Source organism: Muntiacus reevesi, chromosome 5, assembly GCF_963930625.1.
Source record: "Muntiacus reevesi chromosome 5, mMunRee1.1, whole genome shotgun sequence".
Taxonomy (NCBI): domain Eukaryota; kingdom Metazoa; phylum Chordata; class Mammalia; order Artiodactyla; family Cervidae; genus Muntiacus; species Muntiacus reevesi.
Window position 1 is genome coordinate 12,494,907 of NC_089253.1, and position 25,158 is coordinate 12,520,064.

Sequence of the window (25,158 nt, forward strand, 5' to 3'; positions counted from 1 at the left end):
TTCAAACTTGAATGATCAAATTCAAGATAGACTCAGCCCAGGCACCAAAAAATAACACCCCTCAAGTCATCCTGATGAAAAAATGTGAGATCTTTGACAGGCTGCTTTGTTCAGTGAGGTGGTCCTCAGTACAACGTTTAAGTTTGTCCCTTTGAAGTGGCAAAATTTCCAACATCCAGACCTCAAGATTTCAGGAGACTGAAACCAATCCAAATTCATTGTTACTGCTGTGTAGTATCTTTCTGTTTTGACTGTTACCTGTAATGAATTGTTTGCTCTCAGAATTCTGCATACTCTTTGCCTTTAAAGTTATCATGGCCAGAAAACTAAATGGCCTGTTTGTATGTGCAGTAAATTCCTTATTATGTAACTTTATAATCATAATACTGGCATACTTTTTTTTTTAAGTTTATGGTGTGCCAAGTGCTGTGCCAACTTCTTTCCATAAGTTATAATATTTAATTGTGGCCAAAACCACATAAGGAAACTGAGACTCTGAGAGCTTAAGCAACATGCCTAGGATCATGAGTAGGAAGAGGCAGATCCAAGACCAGAAATCAGGACTGTCTACTGCAAAGCCTGTGCTTTTCTGCTGTGTAATACTGCCATTTGCAAATTCTTGCCGAGGCAATCCCACAGACAGAGGTGCCTGCTGGGCTGCAGTGCATGGGGTTGCAGAATTGGACACAACTTAGCCACTAAACAACAACTGTCTTATTTACTTGATAGGTTTTTATTAAGTGCCATCACGTGTCAGACACCTTGAGAACTATAGAGATGACTGAGACTCATTCATTGTCTTTGGGAAGTTCACATTTAGTAGAGGGGATAAGACAGACAGACCTCTATACACTCATGTTCACATCAGCATTATTCGCGATAGCTAAGAAGTGGAAGCAGCTCAAGTGTCCATCAACAGATGAATGGAGAAGCAAAATGTAGTATGTGCATGCAATGGAACATTGAATAATTATTCTGTGTATTCAGTCTTGAATGTATTTCAAAGCTGAGTAGCCTTTGAGGGAAATTCTGAACACATGCCACAACATGGATGAACCTTGAGGACATTTTGCTGGGTGATGTAAATCAGACAGAAATGGACAAATATTGTATGATTCCACTTAAATGAGGTACCTAGAGTAATCAAACTCAGAGAGACAGAAAGTAGAATGCTTGCCAGGGGCTGGAGGAGGAAGTAATAGGGGGAGTTGTTGTTTAATGAGTGGAGAATTTGGGTTTCACAAGATAAAAAAATTCTGGCAATTAGCTGCACAACAATGTGAATGTACTTAACACTGCTGAGTTGTACACTTAAAAATGCTTAAGGTGGGAGACTTCCTTGGCGGTTCAGCGGTTAGGACTCTGAGCTTCCACTGCGAGGGGCACAGGTTCGATCCCTCGTTGCAGAGCTAATATCCCACATGCTCTGTGGCACAGCCAAAAAAAATGGTTAAGATTGTAAATTTTACATTGTGTGTATTTTGCCACAATTTAAAAAGCCAAGCAGATACCCCCCGCTGCTATATTAATTAGTGAGAGAGGAAGGGCTAATGACATCATGGGAATCAGAGACAGCTTTTTAGACAAGGTGTAACTAGCTGGGTGGTAGAAGATGGGTAATTTGTGTGGCAGATTTGGGAAGCAAGGGCAACCACAGTGAAAGGAACTGTGAGCAACATTATAGAGGCTATTTGGCTTTAAGGTCTAATTCCAGCAAGCAACAAATTCCAAGTACATAGCCGTGTAATTATGGGTGATCCAGCCACCTTCTACACAGGCAGAGATTTAAATACAAAGTCTAAACCAGGTTCTTGTGGTGTGCTGGACAGGGACTCCATGATTCATTCAGTAAACATTTGCTTGCCACACAGCTGCTTCTATGCATGGCACTTTATGTGTGTTGGCAGGTTTTATACCCCCAACAGCTCTGGAGTTATTAGTAGCCCCAATTAACAGATGTAGCCATTGTGACTCAGAGAGATAAAGTAATTTATCCAAAATCACATGACAGACAGGTAGCCGAAGGCTTCACCTGGGAAGCCACCAGGCTACACAGCCTCCCCTTGGGAGTGAGTGTGAAGTGATGTCTGTCTTTGAACTCACAAAGTGGCGTGTGACTGCTGCCACTTCTCATCTTCTCGCTGATTCTGAGGCCACCTGGGCTGAATCTTCTTGCAGCTCTGAGCCTCAGGTTCCTTATCTGTAAGATGAAGACCTTGTATTAGACCAGATGATTTCTAAACTTTCTCCCAGATCTTTGTTGTTGTTCAGTCACTTGGTCATGTCCAACTGTTTGCAACTACTGGACTGCAACACGCCAGGCTTCCCTGTCCTTCACCATCTCCCAGAGTTTGCTCAGACTCATGTCCATTGAGTTGGTGATGCTATTCAACCATCTAGAAACCCTGTTTATTTATTTATCCATCTGATACACCTCCAGTATTAATTCAATGTCTATTACACACCAGGTACTGTGTTGGTAGGTACTGGTAACTGAGATATGGCAGAACACTGTTCTTGCCTGAAAGGAGATTGTAGAGTAGTGAAGAAAGCATGAAATAGACAGTTATTGTGTAGTATAGTCAAAGCACTGGTAGCGGTGTATATGAAAGTCTGGCGTATAGAGGACGGGTATGACCCTGACTTGGATATTAGCATGTCAAGAGCAAGTGGTCCCAAAGACCCAGGAGATAATGAAGAACTCCACAAGAAACTCATCCTTGCTGTTGTCCTTATGTTCATAGGCACACTACATGTTGATGGAACTCTAGAAAGCTTTGGTGAACTCAAAACTCTTCATTTTAAGCCTTATGGAACATTAGTTAGTTGAACTTGACTATTGTTAAGTTGTTAGGTGCAGCCATGTGCCAAATATCCATAAGGTTTGGATTCTCTTTCGAGTTGGAGAAAGATGATAAGATTGCAGGGTTTTTTGTTTGTTTGTTTGTTAAGGAAATTTAGGAAGCATGAAGTAGACTAGTAAGAGACCCAAGGGTCTAGAGTTATTTGAGATGTTGACAGCCAAAATCACAGATGGTTATATTTCAAAGAGACTAGCAAAACAGCCAAGATATACATGATTCTCTCAAGACTACTGCCTAGTGAATTTCTAAGAATTAGAATGACCAAGTATTAAAATTCCAATGATAAGGAATTGAAGTAAGGATTGAGAGGGTGCACAAAAAGAGCTCACATTTATTGAGTGGCTCCTGTGTATTAGGTAGGTGGTGTGCTATGCCCTTTACATTTATAATTTTTCTTCATCCCCCTACAAATCCTGTAAGGTCAGTGTTGTAGCTGCTACAGATATTGAAACTGAGGCTCAAAGAGGTTGTGAGTTGTTTAAGGTCACAGCTAACAAGACATTGAGTGGTGGTTCAAGCCCAAGTTTGTTCAGATCAAGGCCATTCCCCCTTCCCTATTCCATATTCATCAGGATCTTGGATTTTCTATCTCTTAGGAAGTGCACCAGGATGAAGGCCCTTCCTCTCATCCTTGTCGCCTGGGAAGTAGTGATATTCAGGAGAGGCCCACTCTTCAAGTTTTCCAACACCCCAAAGGGCAGGTCCTCCAATTTCCCGTGTCTTCTTTCCAAGGTGGTGGCCTGCCAGCTGCCAGGGATAAATGGCTCTTGTGTGTGTGCTCAGTCGCTGAGTCATGTCCAACTCTTTGCAACCCTATGGACTGTAGCCTGCTAGTCGCCTCTTTCTGTGGGATTCTCTGGGCAAGAATACTGGAGTGGGTTGCCATTCTCTTCTCCAGGGGATCTTCCCAAGCCAGGAATTGAACCTGCATCTCTTGTATCTCCTGCATTGGCAGGCAGATTCTTTACCACTAGGCCACCTGATTTTTTTTTTCCTCCTTCCCAGGTAATATGTGAGTGTTTGATCTTGGCAATTTGCTTCTCAGAGGTAGCTCATGAACTGTCTAAGGCCAGCTGAGTTTAAGTATTTGATCCTCTCTCCCATCCCAGCAAAGGGTAAGTTCAGTTCCTTTGCCCCAGATTCTATCTTTAGGATCCTGAGAGAGCTTGTGGCCTGGTTCTCAGAGGCTTCCGACTCTGAGGTTCTGCCAGGGTCACACAGAGGCCTTAGCACTCCTAACCCCGTGCCCCAGACTCCTTCTCTCAGGGCCTGCCTGTGGGCACAAGCTATGGTATCTTGTCAGAGAGTATTTTCCCAGCTGAGTTTGGAGGCAGACCAGGCATTTATCCCAGGCCCTTTAACCACCCCCACCCCCCACCCGCAGAAAGTTCCCACATATGGCTGCACGAAGCAAAGAAAACCACCCTCCAAGTGGGTTGATGGATCTTATGGCATTGGGAAAAGTCTCCTCCAGCTGGGCCCTCTCTGCCCCGGCATTCATCGTTTGGGGGACAACAAAATGGACAGCAGATGTGGGGTCAGGAAATGGGAGCTCAAGTCTTTGCTCAAACCACAGATCCTGGGGCTCTGAGCACTTGACCTGGCTGAGCCTGTGTTCTTAGCTGTAAATAAAGAACTGATGACAATCCCGGTTTCCTACTGTCCTTGTGAGAGTCAAACTACTCGATGTGTAGTACAAAAGTGCTCTGTAACTAGCCCCTAGAATGCATTACAGACGTCAGTGCTTGTTATAAATCTTGGCTCATTGAGAGACATTTCTCGAAACTGAGCAGGATGCGTGCTCTGTCATCGCTGGCTCCCAGTTCAGGCAAAACTTTTCCTTGCTGATGTAGGCATCCATGGCATCACTCTTCTGTTTATTTTTGTAATCTTTTCATTTATAGTCTTATAAATGCTCCCTTAAGCTTTGTTGAGTCTTGAATATTTGTTCTTGAAAACTCTGATCAGCCTTGTACTCTCATACCCAGAGCTCTGTGGCGCAGGGTAGTTATCTGACTTCTCGGAGTTGCTTGTGGACCCATTTCCCAATAAATCTGGGGACAGCAGGGCTGACTCTGTGTGATAAGTGACGTTTATCTTGCTTGCTAGGATTCTAGGTGGGTGAGAACTCATGAGTGTATATACCCTAAGGCATGGCTATTACAAGTTTATACGTGCTTATGGTAGTAAAAGGAGATTAGAGAGAGGATCTCACTCTAAGTGGCTTATGAGTTTAGAGCTGGAAGCTCTTGGACATTGAAAAGAGTCTTGTGATTTGCCATTTGTTTGTTGGACTTATTACTCTGTTCTGAGAAATTTTCTAGTGTTCCCTAGACATTTAGGGACTGTTGCTTACTTTTATCTTCTTGCCATTTCAGATGATTGTAGTTCATTTCCCAGAACTCTTCAAGTTGTAAAGGAAAGACTTTCAGCTCAAACCACTTTGGGTGAAGAAGGAATTTATGGGAAGAATAGTGGGGTGTTTCTTGTAACCATGGGAGGGATGAGTATACCTGGAACCAAGGAAGATTAAAGCAGGTAATTGCCCTAATAATCCCCCCAAATATCAGTGCTTAACACAAATGAAGTTTATTTCTTGTTTATTCACCAGTTCAACATAGTTTTTCCTAGTTAGCACGCTTCAGGGACCCAGGCCATCTTGTAGTTCCCTTCTCCTCTAGGTATCTCAGAGTGCCCTCCTTTTAATCTGCAGATGGAGAAGGAGCTTGGAGGGTCTCACATGGCAGGTTTTCACGGGCTAGGTCTGGAAGCAGTTTATCTTACTTCTGGCCTCATTCCATCCATTATTACTCAGTACATGACCCCACCTAATGGTAAAGGAGGCTGAGAAATAAGGCCTAAGAAGAAAAAGAAATGGGTTTGGTGAGCATGTAGCTGTTATGAGCCACACAGGGACTCAGATGATGTCCAGGCTCTGTCTCCTGCCTTTGATTCCCCCCTGCATGGCAGGGAGCATCGCCAGGGAGTGCTCCTGAACTGTAAATCTCACGGTGGTTAACACCGGAGACAGACTGAGCTACACCCCCATTGGGTGTCTGCGTGTACCCTCAGTTGCTAAGTTGGATCCAAGTCTTTGTGACACAGTGAACTGCAGCCCACCAGGCGCCTCTGTCCATGGGATTTCCCAGGCAAAAATTCCGGAGTGGGTTGCCATTTCCTCCTCCCCCAGGGGATCTTCCCAACTCAGGGATCAACCCGTGTCTCCTGCATTGGCAGGCAGATTCTTTACCACTGAGCCACCAGGGAAGCCTCTACACTCTCATTGGCTCCAAGTAAAAAAATCTTAGAGTAATGATTGACTCACTATGAATCATGTGACCACCCCTGGACCAGTCAGTGGTGGGCAGAAGGACATTTATTTAGCGTAGACTGGCCTGTGGGCTGCTTTTAGAGACGGGGCAATCATTGTGAGAGAAATAGCCACTCCACCTGTGCTGTGCTGTCGCTGAGTCGTGTCTGACTCTGTGATCCCATGGCCCACCAGGCTCCTCTGTCCATGGGGGTTCCCCAGGCAAGAATACAGGAGTGGGTTGCCATGCCCTCCTCCAGGGGATCTTCCCAACTATGGGATCAAACCCAGGTCTCCCACATTGCAGGAAGATTCTTTACTGTCTGAGCCACGAGGGAAGCCCAAGAATACTGGAGTGGGCAGCCTATCCCTTCTCCAGTGGATCATCCCGACCCAGGAATTGAACCGGGGTCTCCTGCGTTGCAGGTGAATTCTTTACCAGCTGAGCTACCAGGGAAGCCCCTAAAAAGCCCAGCCTCTCTTATTGTTTCTACTCTTGTGGAAAATTCAGTGCAATGTTATGGTTGTCTTTCCAACCCTTCTTACTATAGCCACATCAAATGGTTATATTTCATTAAACCTATGACACCATTATTTTTAAAAAATATATTTTAGTTTTAATTTTTGTTTATTTTGGCTGTGCTGGGTCTTTGTTGCTGTGTGTGGGCTTTTCCTAGTTGCAGCACATGGGCTTCTCTCTCTCTGGTGCACAGATTTAGTTGCCCCACAGCTTGTGGGATCCTAGTTCCCTGACCTGGGATCAAACCCAAGTCCCCTGCATTGCAAAGCAGATTCTCAACCATTGGACCACCAATGCCATTATTTTTAACATGTCAGACTTTTCTGTGTACCACCGAGAAAGGAAGGAAGAGAAAGTTCCAAATAAACTATAACACAATGCCAAGTTGCCATCCATTGCAAAATGCATCCTGATTTATAAGCTCCCAGAAGGTAAGAAAACATGTTTTAGAACTGAAAAAGGTGATACTTATTGTGCCACAACCAAACTCTATATTTTCATGCCCTAGTACCACTGCTCTTTTATTTCTTTCATCCATTCATTCAAAAAATATTTATAGGACAGGTAACAATGAATAAGACAGATTCAGTTTCTGCTCTCTTAAACTACTGCGTCTCTTGCTTTTCCATCTGGGTGTTACGAAGCAACTGCTAGGTGCTAGGCAGTCTCTTGGGTACTGAGGACTCAAGAAGGAATATGATGGGGTCCTTGTCTTCAAGGGACTTACAGTCTAGGGTAGCAGAAGCAGTGAAGTGTGAGGCGAGTAAACGCATTGAGTAAATAAAAGGTCATAGGTCCTGTTATTAACATCCTTATGGGGTCCAGTGGGTCCACAAAGTAAAGGAAATAATTATTTCTGCTTTAAGGAGTAAGAATGGTTGTACCATGTTTATAAGATGATTTGTTGTTGTTTAGTCATTAAGTCATGTCCGACTCTTAGCGACCCCACGAACTGCAGCACGCCAGGCTTCCCTGTCCTTCACTATCTCCCTGAGTTTGCCAAACTCATGTCCATTGTGTCGATGATGCCATCCAACCATCTCATCTTCTGTTAGCCCCTTCTCCTGCTGCCCTCAATCTTTCCCAACTTTAGGTTCTTTTCTAATGAGTCGGCTCCTCGCTTTTGATGGCCAAAATATTAGAACTTCAGCTTTAGCATCACTCCTTCCAGTGAATGTCAGGGTTGATTTCCTATAGGATTGACTGGTTTGATCTCCCTGCAGTCCAATGGACTCTCAAGAGTCTTCTCCAACACCACAATTCAAAAGCATCAATTCTTCAGTGCTTAGCTTTCTTTGTGGTCCAAGTTTCACATCCGTACATGACTACTGGAAAGACCACAGCTTTGACTATACAGACCTTTGTTGGCAAAGTGATGTCTCTGCTTTTTAATATGCTGTCTAGGTTTGTCATAGCTTTTCTTCTAAGGAGTAAACATCTTTTAATTTTGTGGTTGCAGACACCATCCACAGTATTTTGGAGCCCAAGCAATAGTCTGTCACTGTTTCCACTGTTTCCCTATCTATTTGCTATGAAGTGATGAGACCGGATGCCATGATCTTCATTTTCTGAATGTTAAGTTTTAAGACAGCATTTTCACTCTCCTCTTGCACCTTCATCAAAAGGCTTTTAGTTCTCCTTTCTGCCATTAGAGTGGTGTCATCTGCATATCGGAGGTTGCTGATATTTCTCCCGGCAATCTTGATTGCAGCTGTGATTCATCCAGCCTGGATGATGTAAGATGATTGTGCACTGTTAAAAGAATAAGCCATAGTGTATTTTGAGCATTAATATGCATTTTTCCATATACACTTTTCCCCAAATATACTTTATAATAATATCTGAGTAGTCCATTGTGTTTTCTAACACCTACTTGAATCACCTTCAACTTCCTATGAAATGTCACATTCAAAAGGCACATGTGGGAGACTTCCCTGGTGGTCCAGTGGTTAAGACTCCACACTTCCAATACAGGGGTCTCAGTTCGAAAACTAAGATCCTTTATGCTTCAGTTAAGACCTGGCACAACCAAATAGACAAATATATTTTTAAAAAGGCACATGTGGGTCTCTTTTCTTTATGCAAATATTAATGAATAGCCTGCAAAATCTTTTATAGAGACAAAATCAGTAGATATTAGAGTTATCTTATGTTGGAGGGAGTCTGCATTTCTGTACGTTAATTACCTAGATGCTTTCCAGGGAAATTTTTTTTTTTAAACCAAGTGATGATTTCCTTATAGCCCTAGTGGATGGTCTGGATCTACTCTGGATCCCATGCTCAGCAGGGAGAAGAGCCAGGCATAGGTACTCTGCTGGGTCCCCCAGCAGGGGTTACAATGATGGCATTTGCTGAAAATACAGGTGAGGCTGTTTGCTCCTGGAATCAGAGAACAATCATTGCAGAATTCCTCCCTAGGGGCGGGGGGGATCTCAGAGCTCCAATAATATAATCCGAGGTGTTGGATTCTTAACCTTTCAAGTGAAGATGCCAGTCGAGATTAAACTCATTTTTAATGGTTGAGAAACCCGTGAGAATAACAAGACTCTGAGAAGGAATGGGTTTTTTTTTTTTTCAAGTTCATGCAGAGGTTGGCAGTGGGTCAGTGTCTGTCTGTCTGTCTGTCTTGGCTATTGGAAAAAGCTTACCTAGTAAGTCAGGAAAAGAATCCAAATTTAAGCTGTTCTTCTGTCCTTCGGTCTCTGGAAATAAGCTTTGAGATATACAGGTTGTTTTGTTGTTGTTGTCAAGCTTCCAGCTCAGTATATGGGGGGCATGGGGCCGGGGGGCTGGGGGTGGGAGTGAGATGTATGAGTCCATCGCGTCATTGGGTGTGGGGGACCTTTAGATTTCTCGGCCAGCTGGGAGAAGGGAGAGCTCCAACCGGCTTCTTTAGGGGAGAGTGGAGAGGGCAGAAACCCCAGATCAGTTGGGTGATTCCTATGGCTCAGTTTGATGAAGGAGGTGGTGGTTGGCGTGTGCTACATGTGTGCTGAGGATGCTCAACGGAGGGAATCATAGAAAAGCACCCCCAGGCCCATTCAGGATGCCCTCTGTCAGCATCCAGAAATAGGAAGAGTGAAAGCAAGGTAGGAGAAAAAGAAAACCCAGAGACCTGTACTTCGAAATCAGCAAGAGGTATATGCCCAGGAGTGATTTATGGATGTACAGAGAAAGAACATTAAAAGAATAATTGCTGGCTGTTTATTTTGGAAATGTACGTGTAGTGAGAGCAGGGGGCAGGTTTTATTGTCTCTGTTAGCTTGGTTCAACTTCCATTAGTGTTAATAGGGTCATATATTCTAGGCTTTCCTTGGCTTGCTGCCCTGACATAAATGTTTGAATGCCTCGTTTTGGTATTATGTATCCTTAACAACAGAGGGAAAGAGAAACAGAATGTGGTGAGCTAAATTCTTCGATGTGCCTTATTTGGGGTGGGATTTCCTCTCTTGGGTCCATGGCTATTAAGATTATCTGTTGAGATGATCTGTGTTTCGATAGCTACTTCTCGATAGCTTTATCATTTATCCAAGGGGTTTGTGCAGGGGATGGCTAAGTGTATTTTTTATTTGGTGAAGCCAGGTGAGTCGTAATCCTGGTAATCTGAGCTCTGGGTCTATTTTGGTGCCACTGTCATCCCAAGAGCCAGTGGAGCTGCTGCTCCTTCCCGTTGTTGTGGCAAGCGGATGCTGGGGACATCTATTAGGGCTTCATTTGATACACATTGACCCAATTTACCCTCTTGGTGGGGGATTTAGTTCTTAGGGTTACTGATGCAGAATCCATTTATTCAGTTAGACAAATGACAATTGAGCTCCCGCTGTGTGTGCTGGTTGAGACTTGGGAATGCTTGGTGTACGGAGCCAGAATGGGGCTGATCATGCAGAATGAGAATGCAAAAATGTCCAGGTTTAAAGGACCTTGTGTGTGTGTGTGTGTGTGTGTGTGTGTGTGTGTGTGTGTGTGAGTCGCATCTAATCCAGAGTCAGCAAGCTTTTTTCTGTAAAGTGCCAGAATGTAAACATACTAGGTGTAGAGAACCACTTAGGCTTAGGGGTTCTCTGATGCATGTTATGCATGTTATTTGCTTTTATAACCCTTTAAAAAAATGTAAAAATCACCCTAAACTGGAGGGGACCATAAGCTGAGCTGGGTTTGGCCCAAGAGCCATAGTTTGCCAACCTGTGATCTAATCCTCATTTTATCAGAGACGAAACTGAGGAACTTCCATGGTGGTCCAATGATTAAGAATTCACCTTGCAATGCAGAGGATTTGAGTTTGGTCCCTGGTTGGGGAACTGAGATCCCATGTGCCTCGGGGCAGTTAAAGCCCTTGTGCCACAGCTAGAGAGCCTGAGAGGAAAGATCAGGTTTGTTGCAACTAGTCACAGCTAGAGAACCTGAGAGGAAAGATCAGGTTTGTTGCAACTAACACCCAATGCAAAGAAATAATAATAAACAAATTTTTTTAAAAAGAGGAAACTGAAATGATCCTCCCTCTCCCCTCCTACCCCAGGTCACACAGTTATTTCTTGACGCTACTGGATCGGTGACCCTTTGTGAAGGATCCTGAGACGTTTAGGCCCGCACCTCAAAATGCCTAGTCACTTTGCCAATGTATGGTTTCATTTCTGAGGGCAGTATGAATTTTAGTTAATTATTAAGTCATTAGGCATATGCCACATTGCAGGCACTGGGTTGGGACTGAGGATGCAAAGTTAGCATGACAAAGCCTCAGCAGGCAGTCAGCTTAGTTGCTGACTCAGGCAGATAAAATGGCAGGGTGGGGAGTGGCATACGGGACAAATCGAGGTGCCCTGGGAGCACAGGAAGGCCATCTTCCTTTAGTATTGTGCGAGCGAATGAATGAATCTGCTCATTCATTGCACCTCTGCCACTTGTATTTTGAAAGCCAAATCTGCCTGCAATGCAGGAGACTGGGTTTCCATCCCTGCGTCGGGATGATTCCCCCGGAGGAGGGCATGGCAACCCACTCCAGTATTCTTGCCTGGAGAATCCCATGGACAGAGGAGCCTGGCGGGCTACAGTTCATGAGGTCGCAAAAGAGTCTGACATGACGGAGCGACTAACACTTTCCCTTTCACCCAGCCTAAAGGAAGAGAACAGTGACCTGGCTTTCCCTGGACCTGCCTGTTTTTCCTCTCTGGGGACTCATTCCTGTACACATTCCATATGTGCATAGGTAGGCTAAGCGATTAAAGGAACAGAAGTGAAAAAAGATTCAGTCACCAGAGAAAGGTGGTTTATATGACTGTTGTTTTTATCTAAGCAGTGATACTGAGGCACATACGAAATCATATAAGATCAATCATAGAGTCTAAATTTTTTCTTAATATATTTAAAAATTTATTTGTTATTTATTTGGCTGGGTCAGGTCATAGTGGTGGCATGCAAAATCTTTGTTGCGCTATGCAGTGCATGGGGTCTCTAATTGTGGCTTTTGGGCTTAGTTGCTCCAAGGCGTGTGGAATGTTGGTTCCCCGACTAGGGATCAAACCTGCATCCCCTATATTGAAAGGCCGATTCTTAACCACTGGACCATTAGGAAAGTCCCATAGAGCCGTTTAATATTCTAGAGCTGGAAGGAATTTTAGAGATCCCTTAGCTATACCCTTTCATTTCACAGATAAAGACCCAGAGATGTTAAATTTCTTACTCCAAGTCAAAGCTGATTATAATCTCAAGGTCATAATAGACCCAAAAAGAGATATAATGCAACTATCCAGATAATAATAAAGAATAGTAATCATAGCCAGCATTTATTGAAAGTTTATTGTCATGTGTAGTAATTTATTATATGTGGGGTTTCCCTGTGGCTCAGATAGTAAAAAATCTGCCTGCAATACAGGAGACCCAGGTTTGATCCCTGGATTGGGAAGGTCCCCTGGAGAAGGAAATGGCAACCCACTCCAGTGTTCTTGCCTAGAGAATTCCATGGACAGAGGAACCTGGTGGGCTACGGTCCATGGGGTTGCAAAGAGTCAAATACGACAGAGCAACTAACACACATAGTAATATGTATTATCCGATTTGATTCTGACAATAACTCAATATAAGAGGTATGGTTACCATTCCTACTTTATAGCTCAGGAAACTAAGCTTGGAGAGATTAAATAAAATTTGCCCAAAGTCACCCAGCCAAGTAGAAGATCCTGAACTAATGTCCAGACTCAAGTGACTAACCTGTTCAGAGCTCTCTGCTCCAGCCTAAGTGTTTGTACTGTGCATCTCTGTTGGCTTATGAGCTTCTCGTGGGAAGGGACTAGGGACCATATCCCCTTCATCTGTGTTTCCCCATCCTAGGTTTGGCATGCAAAATTTCCTCAGTAGATGTTTTCTCAATGAATGAATCAATGAGCGTATCAATCAGTCTATGCTTTAAGCAGTTAACACTTTCAGTAACCAGTGAGCGGGGACTCAGTAGCTGATCCAGACCTGCACCCAGGTCAGCTTGTGTCTAGTCCTTCTACCAGACAGATACACTTATATGCAGATGTGGGCCAGGAAAGCCTGTCATTCAGCAGCTGTCTTCAGTGTTGATGAACAATTTTGAGAATTAATGTGCACAGAATTCTCTTTGAACATGAAAGTTCCCTTGAAAACATGACAACCTGGTGGTTTTCTCTGGATCAAGTTTGTGGAACCATTGGAAGATTCTTCCTGTATGTGGTCCCTTCTTCGTTTTGCACAACCATTTGAACCTAAAGTTCTAGTTTCAAACTGTAGTCTGAGACATCCTGGGGTTTGTGGACTAGAGAACTGAGGGACTGTATAAGAAAAAGTGGGCATGGATTTGGCTTTGAGTCAAATAGTGCCTTAACAAATATTTCTGCTGCGTTGAACATTCAGTTTTGATGGATGAGAACACCCAACTCATTAGAGGTACAGTACCTTGAGACATTTTCTTTCCTCTCTTATATAAATTGAATGTTTTTTTCACCTGACAATAGAAGTCCTAGGAATGCTTGATTGGAGCTTTTTGAAGTCAAAGAAATTTTAAGATTTGTAGAGATTGTTCTAAAAAATTAATCGCTTCACCCAGATTACTTTTTTTATATGAGTAACAGTGCAGGCTTTGTTTGCTGTTCATTGTTAAGCAGACTTAAGGCACAGGAAAGCCAAGGTCCTTGAATTTCAGCTCAGAAAACCATTTTCTTTGAACCTAGGCCCTTGGGTTGGTTCATATAAGTCAATACACAGCGTTAATAATTGCTGCATATCACTTAGAGGAAAATTCAAATTAAATAATGGAGGCTTTCATCCAATTGTGAAAAAACAGATTTCTGCTCTATTGGTAAGAATCTTGAGAGATTTTCAGGGAGAAGAGATGTAATACAAGATACTCTTCCATTTGTAGGCGTTGGAGAAATCCCTTAAAATAGAGAAACACATGAATATTTGTTTTCTAACACAAAATAATTCAAAGACCTGCCCATGTTTCTTGCCAAAGCTTTTTCTCTTTTCATACTCTAGCCAGCTTGCCACAGTTTTTTTTTTTTTTTCCTGATTATATCAGGGAGAAAACCTCAGTGATTGCTTGCTACGTTTAAACATTTCTTATCTATGAATGAGTCTTTCTTTTAACTCTACTAGAGTATACCTCTGGTTTACTGTGCTTTCTGTTCTGCCTCCCTTTTCAGAAAGAATTGTGCTTAGTCGCTTGGTCATGTCTGACTCTTTCTGACCCTATGGACTGCAGCCCGCCAGGGCTATAGTCCACTGGGTGGCAAAGAGTCAGACACAACTGAAGCGACTTAGCATGCCTGCAGACATGCACGCATGGACTGCAGCCCGCCACGCTCCTCTGTCCTTGGGATTTTTCAGGCAAGAATACTGGAGTGGTTGCCATTTCCTTCTCCAGGGGATCTTCCTCACTCAGGGACTGAACCCGTATTTCCTGTGTCTCCTGCATTGCAGGCAGATTCTTTACCTGCTAAGTCATCGGGGAAGCCTCAGAAACAGTAGTCATTATCAGTACAAAGGGGTGGGTGGGGGTAGAATGGAAAAAAGGGTTGAGAAGGATCTGTTCACTACTAGGTGGTATGCTGGGCTCCCAGATAAATACTCAGCATCACCATGTTCTGGAGATAGGTGGGTTATTTTTCTTTCTAACTGTATATTTTGAAAAATCTCAATTGAACAGATTAGTGCAACGAACATTAAAGAAAACTCTTAGGTTTACTATTAACATTTTGCCACATTTGCTTTCTCTATGTACACAGATTTATGTTTGGGGGGCAGACATCATCATACTTGATTTCTAAATATGTCAGTATTTATCACCTACGTGTAAGGACAACCTTCTGTGTAACTACAATACCACTATCATGCCCTGGAAACTTACATTGATTGCATATTGTCTAATATATAGTCTATATTTAAATCTTCGATCAGTTACCTTTCACTGCATAATAAATCCTACCAAAATTTTGTGGCTTCACACAACCCCTATTTATTAATGCTCATAATTCTGTGGGTCAGCTGAGTGCTTCTTCTAATGTGGATCAAGCTCAGCTGACCTTGACTGGCCCCCTCAACACTTGTAGTCCATGCTGGATCCACTAGGTGCTGGCTGGGTCTCTGATCCAGAGGGTCTCTCAGCTTCCAGCAGTACAGCCCAAACTTACCCACTGCACACAGCGGAGTCTGAGAGAGAGTGGAAGTGTGCAAAGCCTTCTGAGGCTCACACTTGGAGCTGGCACAGCATAACTTCTGTTGCAGTCTTTTTGCCAAAGCAAGTCACAAGCTCCTTTTGAAGGGAGATGCTGCAAAGTCATTTTGCTCAAGGGCATAGCAAGTACAGGCATTTTTGCAAACAATCTATCCTACCCCTATTGTCCAGATAACATGAATAACATTAATTTTATAACATTGATGACAGTTATTATTTTTAATTCTAGGAGCTAATCAAGGACTGTCTGTTAAATTTAGGTATGTGTCTTTAGTCTTTCTCTCTCTTTTTAAGTCTCTTTTAATCTACAAGTCTCCTTCTCTTTTATTGTGTTTTATTACATTGATATTTTTAAGATACCAGGCCTGTTTTCTTAAAAATATCTCACAATTTGAGTTTATCTAAGTATTTCTCCATGATTATATTTAAGTTAGTCATTTTGGGCAAGAATTCTAAATAGCTGATGTCGTGTACTTCGCATTGCTTCACAAGAGGAGATGTATAATGTTAGTTTATCCCATTACTGGTGATGTTCAGTGTAATCACTTGGCTAAGGTAGGGTCTGCAAGATTTTATAGTCCTAAAGATGCATTTCCTGTAGGTAGATTTGTATTAAGTCTGAACATCTGGTACTAAAGTTCTTCCAGTCACATCAACATATATTTATTAGATACCTATTGTGTATCTAGTCTTGAATTTAGTACTATGGCAGATCTAAAAGAATAGTAAGGAATGTTGCCTGTCAGAAGGAATGTATAGTTTGAGACTGAGTTACTCTTAAAAACTGAACAGAGTACAGGAGTAATAATTCTAAGTTAATGTTTGGTTTATAAAAACTTCATTGATGTATAATATACATAGAGAAAAAGTGAAAGTTGCTCAGTTGTGTCCAACTCTTTGCAACCCCATGAACTGTAGCCTGCCAGGCTCCTTGGTGCATGGGATTTTCCAAGCAAGAATACTGGAGTGGGTTGCTATTCCCTTCTCCAGGGGATCTTCCTGACCCAGGGATTGAACCCGTGTCTCCTGCATTGCAAGATTCTTTACCATCTGAGCCACCGGGGAAGCCCACATATAGAAAAGGGCATGTATAAGCACATAGCTTGATGAAGTTTTCAAAGTGAACACATCAGAATAACAGTACCCAGGTTAAGAAACTGAATATAAGCACGTCTCAATAAGCCTGTTTTTTTTAACCATATAGAACTGATATCTAAATGATGTTTGTCTTTTTCAATACCAATTTTTGAGTGGCCCAAGAAAATCAGTATCATTTTGCTGTTGATTTCAAAATGGTGTTATAGAACTTGATCGCTCTGTATTCATCCAACTTGATGAGAGTCTCTTTCATGATGTCTGTACAGTGGTCTCTCCTCCTTGATTCCTGTCCCAGAGCAGAAGGTGACTTCTCCTTTCCCATGGCTAGCCTTTCCCTATGCATTCTGTCCCTCCTCTTTGTCTCCCTTGGGTCTAGTCCTCTTGCTGCTTCTTACTTCCATCTCCTCCACCTACCTTTTGTCTTCAGTTTCTCCTTTCCTTCGGCTCCTGATTCTCCTCATCAGGCTGTTATTCTCTCCCTTTCCTTTTTTTTCTCCCCAATATTTATTTATTTATTTGGCTGCTGTGGGGCTTAATTTCAGCACATGGGGATCTTTGATCGTAGCTGCAGTTTGTGGAATCTAGTTCTCTGACCAGCGATCGAAGTTAAACCGCCCCTGTGTTGGCAGTGGGGAGTCTTAGCCACTGGACAACCAGGGAAGTCACTTTCCCTCTCTTTTTAATCCCCAAGCTTATTAAAAGATGGGGCTTCCCTGGTGGCTCAGACAATAAAGAACCCACCTGCAATGCAGGAGACCCCAGTTCAATTCCTGGGTCGGGAAGATCCCCTGGAAAAGGGATAGGCCACCCACTCCAGTGTTCTTGGGTTTCCCCGGTGGCTCAGACAGCAAAGAATCCGCCTGCACGGTGGGAGACCTGGGTTTGATCCCTGGGTTGGGAAGATCCCCTGGGGGAGGGCATGGCAACCCACTCCAGTGTTCTTGGGTTTCCCCGGTGGCTCAGACAGCAAAGAATCCGCCTGCACGGTGGGAGACCTGGGTTTGATCCCTGGGTTGGGAAGATCCCCTGGGGGAGGGCATGGCAACCCACTCCAGTGTTCTTGCCTGGAGAATCCCCATGGACAGAGGAGCCTGGTGGGCTGCAGTCCCATGGGGTTGTGAAGAGTCAGACATGACTGAGCATCTAAGCACAGAAGCACTTTAAAAGATTGCCTCCCCTTCCTCTTTAACCCATTCTTCCAAGTGCCTTATGCGATTTGGTTTCTTTCCCCACAGTTCTAGTGAAGTTCATCAGAACACCCCAAGGTCCCAAGTCAACCTTTGTCCTCTTAGATTTCTGCTTCCTTTGGTGGTGTTACTCTTTTGCCTGAGACTCCCTCTTCACTTGGCTTCCATTGATTGTGTGCTTCTGCCTACTGCTGTCTCTTTAACAGTTTTGACTTCCTAAAGAAATAACAACAGTAATCCTAGCTTCCTTTGGTCTGTATGAGGATATTTTTTAGAACTTTTTTTTTCATGCAATATGGGTCATTATGTTGGCAGTTTATCTGCAGTTTGAAGATTGTGGTTTTTTTTTTTCTTTTTAAGATTGTGGTTTTAATAGCAAACTCTCAGTTGAAGTGAAGTGAAGTGAAGTTGCTCAGTTGTGTCCGACTCTTTGTGATCCCATGGACTGTAGCCTACTAGGCCCCTCCGTCCATGGGATTTTCCAGGCAAGAGTACTGGCGTGGGTTGCCATTTCCTTCTCCGTTAAATGAATGTAAATTCTCTGTAACCTTAGTTTCTTGATGCTGTGCCTGGGTGGTGTTCAGTCGCTCAGGCATGTCCAGCTCTTTGAGACCCCATAGACTGCAGCACACCAGGCTCCTCTGTCCTTCACTCTTTCCTGGAGTTTGGTCACATTCATGTTCATTGAGTCAATGAAGCTGTCTAACCATCTCATCCTCTGCCACCCCCTTTTCCGTCTGCTGTGGCTGGTAGGAACTCAGTAAATGTTTGTTGGAATCACTTATTCATTCAATTATGCATTTACATGTTGAATAAATATTTACTAAATTAACTGAATTATTTGCGAAATTTAGCAGTAGATTGCACATGCTCAGTGACTCAGTCGTGGCTGACTCTTTCTGACTCTATGGACTGTAGCCCATCAGACTGTTCTGACCATGGGGTTTCCCAGGCAACAATCCTGGAGTGGGTTGCCATCTCCTTCTCCAGGGGGTCTTCTCAAACCAGGGATCAAACCTGCATCTCCTGCATTGCAGATGGATTCTTTACTGCTGAGCCATAGGGAAAGTCTGCAATAGTAGGTTACATTTCTTCAAATGATGGAAATGTGGTTTTCTTTGTCTTTTTCTTTCAACCTTTGTTGAAGTCTGTTTATTTACTTGGTTTCCCCCCTAATTGGAGTATTACTAGCTGTATGACTCTTGGATAGGTTGTGCTCAGTCGCTTCAGTTGGGTCCAACTCTTTGTGACCCCATGGACTGCAGCCCATGAGGCTCTTCTGTCCATGGGATTCTCCAGGCAAGGATACTGGAGTGGGTTGCCATTACCTTCTCCAGGGTTGGATAGGTTACGTAACCTCTTATGTCTGTTTTCTAATGTTTAATACAGGGATAATAAGTGCCTGGGTTCTGGGTTGCTATAAGGATTAGATGGAAAAAATGTACCTAGAACATATAGCATATGCTTGCGTATAGTAATGGCTCAGTAAATGTTAGTTATTGTTATTAATCTTACTGTCACGTGTGAGATGCTGGACTTGGGTGTGCACAACAAACATCCTAAATCAGGCGTTGTTTTTCATATTTTTCAATGAGAGAAATCAGGACTTAAGAGGATTTAAATACATTGCCTGATGTCACAGAGCTAATAAATTACAAATCTAGGATATCTGATTCTGTAGCTTGTGCCTTTTGCTTACACAGAAAGCCTTTCATCTTCTTGTATGACACTTAGAAGTAAAGTAGGAATCACTTTATAGTGAATGACATAAGCCAATATTGTTCTTATTTATCTTCTAGAAGGTAGGACATACCAAGGAAGCTTTGCCCTGTTGGGCAAACTCCAAGTTAGAAGATCAGATTAATAAATATTTTATCTTAAAACCACAGAATTCTGAAAAGATTTTGGATTTAGAAGGATGTCCCTACCCAGTTATTGAATTCACTCACCATCTAACCAGGGGGACATTTATTCTCTAACCGCTTCTAGTGAGAGGGAAGTCATCGTCGTCCTGGGCACCTCATTCCACTTTCCACACTTCTGACCACAAGACAGCCCTTACCTATAACTGAATTCCATTCCTGAGTCTCGCTTCCTTCCATTGGCCCTGGTGTGGCCGTGATGAATGGCCCAGGAAGTAAGTGGAACCCCTGTTTCCCAAATCAGCCTTTCAGATTCTAGCTATTTATTTTCTACTTTCACACCCAACACCTTCTCTTTACCAGGTTAAGTAGCTTCAAGCCTTTAATTCACAGCTTTCCCCAAACAAACACAATTGGGTCTACTTGTCTACCTTTTTTTTTTCATCTTGATTTGATAAGAATAAAAAGCATGGCTATCTCATGAGCATTTTGCTTTTTCCTCTTGTCTTTCTCATAATACATGGTACCATCATCTACCCAGTTGCTGAAGCTAGAAACCCAGGAATTTGTTTCCTTCCTCATTCACTACAGCCCATCAGCGAGTCTGTTAAGTCCTATCTCCAAATATAGAATCCATCTCTACTACCATCATCCTGGTCCAGGCTACCATCACCTCTCCCCTGATTCCTCACTCTTGCCCTCTCCCTGCTCTCTGTCCCCCACACAGCAGCCAGAATCACCTGTTTAAAGCACAGATCAGATCACGGCACTCCTTTAATTAAAACTCTTCTTTAATTTCCCAGGGACCTCCTGACAAAATCCCAATTCCCTTCTGTGGTTAACAAGGCCCTGCCTTATCTCAAACGTTTGTCACGCAGCCTTGCTCCCTGGTGTGGTTTGTTTCACAGACACGCCAAGCCTCTTCCTACAAATGCTGCTGGCCCTTCTCGTTTCTTCTGCCTGTGCTCTTCTCCGAGTTTTGCAAATGCCTAGCTCCTCCTCATCTTTCAGGTCTCAGCTAAAATGCCGCTTCTTTGGGGCAGCCTGCCCTGATCGCTCATCTGAGGTCCTGATCTTATCATCTGCACTTCTCTTTCGGATCCCCTTGTCTTGTCTACTCCTGGGATGTAGGTTCGTTGGTGACTGGACCTATGTGACATGCTAGCAGTCGGATCTTCTACAGGTGGCCCAATGGCTGTCCAGAGAAGGGGCTCAGTGCGTGTCTGAGGAATAAATGCTTGGCCTCACGACTGAACGTTGAGAGTCCTAATGAAAATGCATTTGAATCCCAGCTTTGCCACTTTCTGTGTGGCTTGGGACGCAGCACAGCACCTCTCTGAGCTTCAGGTGCCTTATCTGTGTGATAGCCATCTTATCTACCTCATCTACCTATTAATCTGTGAAGATTAATGAACACAGTGGCTGTGATGGTACCTGCCACAGCCCTTGGCAGTATCAGGCGTTCAGTCCTCCTCCCAGCCTGGTGCTTAGCTGTGAACACGTGGGACAGAGCCGTATCGAGCTTCAGCCTGATTAATGGAACTGCTTGTATGGTGTGCCTGTGAGTGTGTGCCCCATATTCTGGGTATGAGACCCCCGTGACTCCCCTCAGGTAACACTTGCCGGGCTGGGAAGACAGTTCCAACCCTGCCCGTTGGCTGTGGTACAGAGCGATGGTTGATCTGATAACCCAGAGATGCCAAGCCCAGGGCCTTCCCTGGGCTGCTGAACACAGGCTCCCCCCAAAAAACTAAATGAGCAAACCTGACATCGTGTGGCCCATCTCTCGTCAAGATGGATTGGGATGCTCTGTCTAGACAGTAGTCTCCCTTGGGAAATCACAGTTGCTCTAAGAGAAGGCACATGGTCTCCTGTTAGGAATATAAAACAGGCCTGGGAGCTGTGGACGGGGGAAGGCGGGGTTGCCGCGAGGTATGTGGGCCTGTGGAGCAGAGCCTGCAGAAAGGAGCTGTCGAGGTGGTGGCCTTCTCCTTCATGCACGAAGTGTCAGCAGAGCCCACGGCCCGGGGGAAGCAACCCTGTCAGCCTTCCCAGAGTCAGCACTCTGAGGAGCGCTTGGAGGAACCGAAAGGTAATCCTAGAATGTAAATTACCTGTTAAGAAGTGGGCAGTTGTCTCTTTGCAGCTTGTTGCTTAGCATGATGGTGTCTATGGTTCCCCTCTGTAGGCGTGTGTGTGTGTGTGTGTGTGTGTGTGTGTGTGTTAGTCATTCAGTCGTGTCCAACTCTTTGGGACCCCATGGACTGTAGCACTCCAGGTTCCTCTGTCCATGGAATCCTCCAGGCAAGACTACTGGAGTGGGTTGCCATTTCCTCCTCGAGGGGATCTTCCCAACCCAGGGATTGAACCCGGGTCTCCTGCCTTGCAGGCAGATTCTTTACCATCTGAGCCACTAGGGAAGCCTGTAGGCTGTTAGGGTGAGTGTTTTATTAATACATGTAAGAGCGAGGTGGCTCCAGAAATAGATTTGGGTTCAAATCCGGGTAGCATCATGACTTTGGCTAAGTTACTTAGCATCTAGTGTTAGTTTCCTCATCAAAAATGGAGAATGATAAAGACTTTTATCTGGTTGCTGTGAGGATTTGATGTTATCGTGTGTATAAAAATCTTAGCTTACTTGCAGGCACAAAGCTGGTATTCAGTAAATGATCCTTCTTTTTATTAAACAGGGCAAATCAGGATGTTGAGTTTATTTCTGCTGAACCTCACCCATATTGAACTTTGAGTCTTAGTTCCCCCACTTGCCAGCTGCGTGCCTTGGACAAACTATCTAACCTCTCTGAGTCAGTATTTTTCTGTGTTAAATGCAGTTTATAATTCCCACTTTATCGTCAAGGTGGAACCATAGTCAAATGAAATTCATAGTCAAATTCATAGTCAAATGAAATCAGACCACCTGACATGTAGTAAGTGATCAAAATATCCCTTTCTTCCTCTTTGGTTCTCCAGTATCTGAAATACGGTCCCTTTAAGCTTGTTAAGATTCCTCACTAGCCTTGTATGCAGCTGTGTTCAGACAGCTTTGGCAGAAGGAAAGAGGCTTTTATTTATTTATTTTTTTCAAATGACTGTTTCATAATCTCTTGGCTCAGACCTGCTGCCACCACACCCTGTGCTTCTCAGGGTCCCTGGGTCCTGCTGCAATTAGTGTGTGCCTTGCCTCTCACCTAAATGACCCTGGAAAGTGGCTGCCGTGGAAGGCATCGCTGAATACCAAATGGATCTTCCTCCCGGCTCTTTGGGATGAAGCTTGCTCAGGGATTCTCAGCCGCAGGGGGGAGGGGCTGGCAGGCCTGGACTGTAGTTGGACTGAGCGGCCAGGAGTTTTCTGGTTTTCATTAAAATTCTCTGGCTGTCTTTCGGGACTGCTCCGCTGGCTGTGACTCTGCTCTGGGGCCGGTTGTGCTATTCTCTCAGCTACACACACCCATCAAATCTCAGCGGCCCCGAGGATGAGAGAAAATTGCAGGTGGGGAACAGGCTGGCTAAGGGGTCTTGCTCGGCAGTCTTTGTGATAAGGGACCCCCATCTACAAGGGCAGAACTTGACCTTTGCGAAGTCTTTAAGTACTGATGGGGAGGTAGACAAAGGTAGGCTGGGAATGAGTCACAGAGAGAGAATCCTCATGGAGCTTACTCCTGAAGACAAAGTTGCTCTTGAGAGCAGATAAAGGTTTCTTGGCAGCTGTCAGAGGGTCCCCAAGTGTTTAATGAATGAAATCAGTCTGGTCAGATCCTAAGGTGCTGACACCCAGGGGTTGGGGTTGAACGGTACTTCTCTGAGGATGAGAGATGGCATGAGAGTAAAGAAGATTCTGGTTTTGAATGCTAATTTCTGGCAGCTAAAGAAATCTTATTTGAAGTTGAAACTTAAATCTGAAAACCTAGGTTCAGCCTAGCAAACTGGGTTGCTAATTGAGTTGCTTTGTGACCTTGAACAAGTGACTTCCCTGGGTCTCAGCTTCCCAGTGAGGTTGTGACGATTAAATGAGATAAACTCTGCTAAGCTCTTGGCATATCGTATGTTCTCAGTAGATGGTAGATGCTGAGATAAATTTGACTAGATTTGACCTGTCACTCAGCTCACCAAGATATATCCCAGGTCTGTCATCTAAAACCTTTGTTCTGCATCTGTCTCAGCTCTGTGTCTTTTAAGAATTCAAGGTAAATGTGTTTCCTAGGGCAAGCTGCGTTTCCTTTCATTGGAAAAATACATCAAAACCATATTATTATGTCTCTCTGTGAGAGGCTTACCATGTTGGATAGTTCATCTTCAGCTAACTGAATAGGGGAAAAAAAAATTTTTTTTCCCTGTCCTTCTCCATGGATAGATTGTGAGAAGGCCATTTTAATGGACCTTGGGTATAAGTCTCCTTGATGAGCCTCCCAAGAGAGCATCACTGAGACTCCCGTTTGCCTTCAGAGTTAGCTCCATTTCGTCTTTTCTCCTTTTGCTGGAATCATTTTTTTTAAAAAATAATTTTATGTTGGAGTATCGCTCATTAACTGGAGAAGGAAATGGCAACCCACTCCAGTATCTTTGCGTGGGGAATCACATGGACAGAAGAACTTCGTGGGCTACAATCAACGTCCATGGGGTTGCACAGAGTCGGACATGACTGAGCAACTAATAATGCTACTGCTGTCGCTGATTAACAATGTGATAGTTGCAGGTGCACAGGGAAGGGACTCAGCCGTACATATACATGTATCCATTCTCCCCCAAGCTCCCTTCCCATCCAGGCTGCCATGTAACATTGAGCGGAGCTCCCTGTGCTATATAGTAGGACCTTGTTGGTTATCCATTTTAAATAGAGCGGTGTGTGCATGTTGATCACAAAGTCCGTAACTATTGGTAACCATAAGTTTGTTCTCTAAACCTGCCTTTCACTGTACTCTTCAAACTTACTGTTCTTAGCCACGGTGGACTGCTCACAAAAAAAGAATTCTTATGAAACCTGTCATACATACCAAAGAATGCTTTAAATAAATATTTACAGGTAAAGAACAATAAAGTGAAAATTGTGTATCCACCATCCAGTTTATCGAGTTGAACATCACTGATACCTGAGAAGCTGCTTGTGTACCCTCTGTCCCAAAATCATGTTTGTATTTTTAAACTATACACTGTTTAGCTTTTTAAAATAAAGGAGCAAGCACAAATCTAGTAAACTTTGTTTCAAAAGGGCAACACCTGCTGTTAGATCTAAAAATAAACTGAATGAACTCAGGTTCATAGTCTGGCATTAGCTTCCCTGAGGGTTATACGAGGTCTTGATGGGAAGGTCAGTGGGCAGGGTTGGGAGTGACTCCTAGGAAATAGAAGGCTGACTACTACTGGGGCATCTAATGCGGATTTGTGTGGGTCAGACATCGGACATCTGGCAGGATATGGTCACAGAGAATGGTCTGCCATGTCTTTTCTACTTCCGATTTCTCTGTGGCCTACCTCCAGTTCTCAGCAAGTAGGTCAAAGCAAAACTGTTCTGTGGGAAGCAGTGAATGCCCTCAGCTAACTCAGATGGACAGCGTGGAAGGGATGAGCAGGTACTTCGCCAGCTCATGGTTGAGGCCAGTATTGCCAGAAAAAGTCTGGATCAACTTT

General features: G+C 43.8%; 1 protein-coding gene across 2 annotated transcripts in view; it reads left to right on the forward strand.

The window, feature by feature from the left end:
• RAB30 (RAB30, member RAS oncogene family) overlaps window positions 1–25,158 on the forward strand; it is a 101,481-nt gene that overhangs the window by 12,775 nt on the left and 63,548 nt on the right. The window contains exon 2 of one of the 2 annotated variants that reach the window (XM_065936983.1): window positions 3,870–3,979. The exons of the other annotated variant lie outside the window; for it this stretch is intronic. The gene's annotated coding sequence lies outside the window, so the exon portion shown is untranslated. The remainder of the gene's footprint in view (window positions 1–3,869; window positions 3,980–25,158) is intronic. 2 annotated transcript variants of the gene reach the window in all.